The sequence below is a fragment of the Pinus tabuliformis genome, chromosome J, assembly GCF_031772625.1.
Source record: "Pinus tabuliformis cultivar Carrire ecotype Pingquan chromosome J, CPIR1, whole genome shotgun sequence".
NCBI lineage: Eukaryota > Viridiplantae > Streptophyta > Pinopsida > Pinales > Pinaceae > Pinus > Pinus tabuliformis.
In genome coordinates, this window is record NC_142295.1 from 768532174 (window position 1) to 768538934 (window position 6761).

At 40.6% G+C, this 6761-nt stretch overlaps 1 pseudogene across 1 annotated transcript; it reads left to right on the plus strand.

Annotated features, from left to right (window-relative positions):
- Positions 1-802: 802 nt before the first annotated feature.
- On the plus strand, positions 803-2757 carry LOC149228985 (serine/threonine-protein kinase PEPKR2-like; annotated as a pseudogene). Its single transcript, XR_016247266.1, has 3 exons — positions 803-1628; positions 1788-2083; positions 2230-2757. The product of XR_016247266.1 is annotated as a serine/threonine-protein kinase PEPKR2-like (transcript).
- Positions 2758-6761: the final 4004 nt, after the last annotated feature.

The window sequence follows — 6761 nt, forward strand, 5'->3', positions numbered from 1 at the left end:
CTTCAATGCGAAATTGAAATTCCCTGTAATGTAAAATCATCAAGTTCTGGTTGTTGGTTGCTGTTATTTTCATTGTAAAACCTGCGAAATCGAAATTCCCTGTAATGTAAAATCATCAGGTTCACGGAGCAACTAATGTTAACAATATTTCAGATTTTTGCGGGGCCTTCGGCAATGGCATTGGCAATGCTATTTGGAGCCGAGCCAAACGAGTATTTCTATTGCGAATTTGGTGGTCCGAAAGTGGCTCGTCAAACATCGAGGGTTATCAATTGTATTGGTCATTGTGGTTTTGCGACCCGGAATTATGCACTTGCCGAATGCGAAATTGAGGTTTTCTCACAAATATTCTAGCGGGAGTTGAGGCGATCAGCGAAGAATGCCAGAGGTATGTAACGATTCCTAAATTTTGGGGTTCAGGGTTTTTTTTTCTCGCATCTCTGTGTGGAAAGGAGGGTTGGGGCATATTCGCGGTAGTAGGATGTATAATGTTGGGGATGGGATTTGAAAAGAGGCCGCTATAATTCTTCTGGATTAATTTCGGTGGAATATTGAGAAGGGTATTTGATGTATTTCGTGAATTAGAAAATAGGGTATTCGTTAGTGTAGAAATGACTATGCATTATGAAGAAAACGGGAAGGTATCATGAGCTTGTCATATATTTACACATCATAGGCAGTTTTGATTCTTTGTTTTCTCGTGCTTTTTTGTTTTGAAGAAGCATTTCAGATCATATGAGTGGTTGTTCTTGTTTTATTTACTGGTTTTTCTTTGTGTCCACAGATTGATTTGTTTTCCCTAGCTCCTATTTGACAAATAGTCATTCTTCGCGTCCTCTGTGGTCGAGAAACCCCAGAGACCTTGGCTATGGATTCATTAAGAAGGAAGCGAAAAGGAGCAGCAATAGATCTTGCCATTTTGGAACAGAGAGCTCATCTATGTGATGATGGTGCATCTTCCACATCATTGGCCACACACCTTTCTTTCCAACAGCAGAGGAAGCAGAGGAAAGAAAATATGAGGGACGAAGAATTGGGTTCCCGACATCTGCATCCTATAGCAGCTGCTACTGCTCCTCCTCCAAGAAGGGGTTGTTTACCAAATTCACCAGGACGCGGGTTAAAGAGAAAGGTTGGCTGCATTGATCATGCTACTCAGACTGGCAGGAAGCAGAAGCTTGAAACTGACTATTCTTTAGGCCTAGAATTGGGACGAGGCAAATTTGGTCTGGTAAGAATATGCAAGAGCAAGGCCACTGGAGAAGAGTTGGCCTGCAAGACTCTGCCCAAAAAGACTGAAGAAAACGTGCATAAGGAAGTTGAGATTATGCAGCATCTTTCAGGCCATCCCAATGTTGTCACACTCCAAGCCGTGTATGAAGATGCAGAATCTTTGCATCTTGTGATGGAATTATGCTCTGGTGGACGCCTGATCGATGAGATGTCTAGGAATGGATGCTACTCTGAGCACCAGGCTGCTAAATTGATCAAAGAATTAATAATGGTCATTAAGTACTGCCATGAGATGGGCGTCATCCATCGAGATATAAAGCCTGAGAATATTCTTCGAACTAGTACAGGACAACTGAAGCTAGCTGATTTTGGCTTGTCCATGCGGGTTGCAAAAGGTATTTATTTCTGAGCTTCATTGTAATCAACCCTGTCTCTCATTTTAGTAAACACATAATTTTATGACATCCAGACAAGGGCATTATTATCATTATTAAATAACCATGGATTTATGTTGACTTATAGTTCATTAACATCACTTGTATTTATTCTAACAGGACAAAACTTATCAGGTGTTGTGGGAAGCCCTGCTTATGTTGCTCCTGAAGTTTTGGCAGGGACCTATTCAGAAAAGGTTGATGTGTGGGCTGCTGGTGTCCTCCTGCATGCACTGTTGATAGGTGTATTACCATTTCGTGGGGAATCTGTTGAAGCCATATTTGAGGCAATAAAACAAGTCCAATTGGATTTTCATTCTGAAAAATGGCAATCTATCTCAGGACTAGCAAAGGATTTGTTATCAAGGATGCTTTCTAGGGATGCTGGAAATTTCTCCAGAAGAAGTTTTGAGTAAGTAAAACTATTGTACTACCAAGAATTACATATTTTGTATGCGGTGTCTTGTATTACATATTTTGTATGCGGTGTCTTGTATTTTTTGCTAAGATGCAATTATGCACATATGAATTTTATGATCATATCTTTTGTTGCTGCTGCAAGCCACCCTTGGATCATGTTTTACACAGAATCTAATATAAAGGTGCGATCAAGCAATTCAAAAAGGAAAAAACATACCTATCCTGTCAAGGATGAATGGTCAGAATCCCTGCCTTCACTATCTCCACGTACAAGGGAGAGGAGAGCACAGTTCATAAATTCAATTCTGACAGAACGTGGAGAAGATGAATCTTTGTCTGGGGATTTGCTCTCACGTCCAAAGCAACCAGAGTATGATATCCAAGCAGCAGGGAAATATGACCTTGTAGATGCTCTTGCATCTACTATCTCCAGGATAAGATTATCGGAACCCAAAAGGAGCAGATTGTGTACCACTACATATCCTGTTCCACAACAGTGTTCATCTAATCTAAAAAGCAGCTTGTGTACAGCATTTTGAAAAACATGCTGACTGTTACTGACCGGCAGTGCTCATTAATTACTGATTTTACGGCCCAAAATACTTTGACATTTCAAGAGTGACTGATAACATGAGTCATGCCATACACTGACTGAAGTAAGTGTTGCGGCAGCTGCATTTTGAAGATTAAAACTGATCTGAACATGAAATGACTCCATTGTTTGTGCCAGCCTAATTTGCAACTTCCTATGGTGATCAACAATTCTAATATCATTTTATGTACAACTTCTAAAAGATTAGTTTGACTATCTGTATATATTGGGCTTCCCAATGAAGATGGAAAATGCAAGATATTAGAATTGTATTTTGTATAAAGCATAACAATATCTTCTATAACAATTTTTGGTGAAATACTGTTATTTCAAACTAAATTGCTCTTGTTTGTGTTTTAAGTCCTCGTTTGAGGTAAACGATAGTACACTCTATGACGTGCATTGAGCATTTTAGCAAATTTGGAGGAAAAAAGAATTGCTCAGGACCAGATAATTAATAGAATCAAAGTCATTAATGAGACATCTGTCAATTTTCATGATACATCTAAGCTTTTGACATTTCTGTGTTGCCTTGCAATTGGAAATCATTGCAAAGTTCAAACAGTTTAATATCTTATCCCTTGCATCTACAATTACTTGTTTACAATGAACAACCATTCTTTGGATTTAAATCCTTTGAACAAATGTTCCTTTTTTTATAATAACTATAGTTTGCTAGGCCTCGTTGAAAATTTGAACTAGGGGCTCCATTTGTAAATGAGATAGCAACACTCATAATTAACGCTGAGTGAAACACCATCCCTGACAAAATTATTTCTTTGAGTTCATGTCCAGTGAACAAGTGTTTGTCGCATTTGTGGTTAATTCATTGCTCACTAAGGGAATGTTTTTTTCACATCAAATGCCTACTTATGGAAAGAAAACTGCCCATGAGTAGCATTTCGGAATGTTCAACACTCATGCAAAAGATGAGTGTTATCTGGGGATTTGCTCTCACGTCCAAAGCAACCAGAGTATGATATCCAAGCAGCAGGGAAATATGACCTTGTAGATGCTCTTGCATCTGCTATCTCCAAGATAAGATTATCGGAACCCAAAAGGAGCAGATTGTGTACCACTACATATCCTGTTCCACAGCAGTGTTCATCTAATCTAAAAAGCAGCGTGTGTATAGCATTTTGAAAAACATGCTGACTGTTACTGACCGGTAGTGCTCATTAATTACTGATTTTACGGCCCAAAATACTTTGACATTTCAAGAGTGACTGATAACATGAGTCATGCCATACACTGACTGAAGTAAGCGGTGCAGCAGCTGCATTTTGAAGATTAAAACTGATCTGAACATGAAATGACTCCATTGTTTGTGCCAGCCTAATTTGCAACTTCCTATGGTGATCAGCAATTCTAATATCATTTTATGTACAACTTCTGAAAGATTAGTTTGACTATCTGTATATATTGGGCTTCCCAATGAAGATGGAAAATGCAAGATATTAGAATTGCATTTTGTATAAAGCATAACAATATCTTCTATAACAATTTTTGGTGAAATACTGTTATTTCAAATTAAATTGCTCTTGTTTGTGTTTTAAGTCCTCGTTTGAGGTAAATGATAGTACACTCTTTTTTCTAGAAAGAAAATCATGATATTATATTGAGGATATATAAACAAAATGTTCAGATAGTTTTGAAAGAGTTGGATGAACTCCTGATTACTACCGATAGACAGCATCTCAAAACCAAGTTGAGCAGATAACCATCATGTAATATGAACATGTTCACAACATTTTCAGAAGGAAGCAAAAAACCATTGAACCATTCTGCTGATCGGAAGATAAAGAGCAGTGATGGACGATAGAACAAATTTGGCGGATAAAGAAGAGTCCTCAAAAATTTTTAGGTTCCGCCACCTCCATGTTAGCTACCTATACCAATAGGTTTCATATTTCATGATTGGCTATGGAAGGTCTAAATATGCTCTGCTTTGATGACTCAAACATCACATATTTCCTACAAAGTTTGATTTGTGACAATAACTTGGTAAGGCCTCAAAGTTTTGATGGATGGTCCAAAAGTCTAATCTGGATCATGCCATGTTTAAATTTTCTGTTGTAGAATAGAGAAAGGAGTCTGTCCAAACTCTTCAATCTTGGCAGACAAGTAGTTCAGGTAGAGAAGAGAAGGTTCCCAACAGCTCAATCTGGGACCTTGGAAGAAATAAGGGTAGAAGTAGATAGAAAAGAATAAAGAAAAAGCCAAAGAAAAGAAAAGGCAAGTAAGGGTTTGCAAGTCCAAATGCACCCTCCAAGAAGAAATAAAAATGCTAGGTAAGTAGTTGGGGTTGCAGAAAGGTTATCCCTATCATTGCAAGAATGGTGATGGTGGGCAGCAAGGCAAAAGATTACAGCAGGAAGCATGACTAATTTCCCTTACTCCCCTCCAATTTCATTTCTAACATTCCCTCACTAGCCTGAGATTCATGGAAGAGACTAAGGTTTCATGGTGTTTCTTAATCTTTAAGAAGCCACATTTCTTGTCTAAGGATCTTTTCATTTTGATCTACTTCTAAAACCAAGTTTGTTTCATATAAACTTAATGGTTTCTCCCTCCACTTACCCCCTCCTCCATAACTAACACTAACCCTACTATATAAATCCCTTATATCACCTTTTTCCCTAATATTACTAACACCAAGGTGTATAAATCCCAAAATCTTATAAATACCCACCCCCTTGGCATTATAGCCAATAAAGTCTCGAGTCAGGGATCAAATGACACCAGGTCATGTTGATGAACCTATGCCAACTACCCCTTCCCCTTCATGAGCTAATTTCCCTATTTTTACCCCTTTTGCACATAAAAAACCCATAAAAAGCCCTAAATCCCCACCTTTACCCGCTTCAAAGGGCAAAAAGCATCAAAAACCCACTTTCCGCCATATAACCAAGGTTAAGCGCATATAATTGTTTTTTCAAAATACATTAGAAATGCGTTCAAAACATGTTTTATTGCCTCCGCCCGCTTCCGTATACACCGCCCATGTCACCTCCCCGGTGACCGTTAGATCAGGCCCTCCAGATCTGACGGCCTTGATCGCGTCGGAGTCTTTCCGACGTCCGACAGTTACCCGTACTATTTCCCCGTCACGTCAGGCGTCCGACCATCGTCCGATCAACCTCCGCAGATCCAACGGCCACCATGACGTCGGACCTCATCCGATGCCCGAAACTTAACTCCCGACGTCCGTATTTTGAGGACGTCACTCCGCTGCCACGCGCCCTCATCACAATGCGTCGGACGTACAACTGACGGATACCGCCCCCGTACAGGAAGTGGTGCGATACGAAACCACTGTTGGTTTCCGGTTTCCCCAGCCCGCCTGCTCACGTCATCGCCGCGTCAGCAACATGTCAGCGCCCCGTCACCCAGGTACGTTGTCTCGTCATTCCCTTGCCCTGCCATTGGTCCACCTGTCCTGCCATCTCACTGCCCCTGTGGACCAACCAGACCCCGCCACGTCACCCGATGACGACAGCATGACGTCATCCGACCTTGACCCCACCAATGACGTCATGCTGACGTCAGCACGGATTCGCGCCAAAAGCACCAAAAGGTCTATTTTAGCCAAAAATTCGTGTTTTTTGCCATTTTTGTGCGTTCGTCGTCGTTTTACTCTGCATGCAAGCTACGTCTAAACCTGCACCAGCCGCGGAAAATTGTCTCCTGACCACCAGAACGTCCATTTCTTCAGCGCCAGCAAGCTCTGACCTATCCAAATTTACAGGTATTGCTCATTCATGCCCTGAAACTCCATTTTCGCTACATTTCGCATGTCAATGAGCAGCAGACCTTAAGAGCAAAAACTCACCGTTAAAAAACCATTGAATTGCCATTTAAACTCGAACAGAGCCGTAACTAAGCTTCTGCCAAGACAATTGTAGGCAATTCAAAAGAAAACTGTCACTGGTTCGCGCAATCGTGAACCCGTCACCTGCAGGAGACAAATACACCGCAAAAGAGTATTCTTTGAACATTTCCGCCACCCACATAATCACACAGAGGCAGTATTTCAACTGCTGCAGCCTTACTTCCACCTTTCACTTACAAAACCATCATTC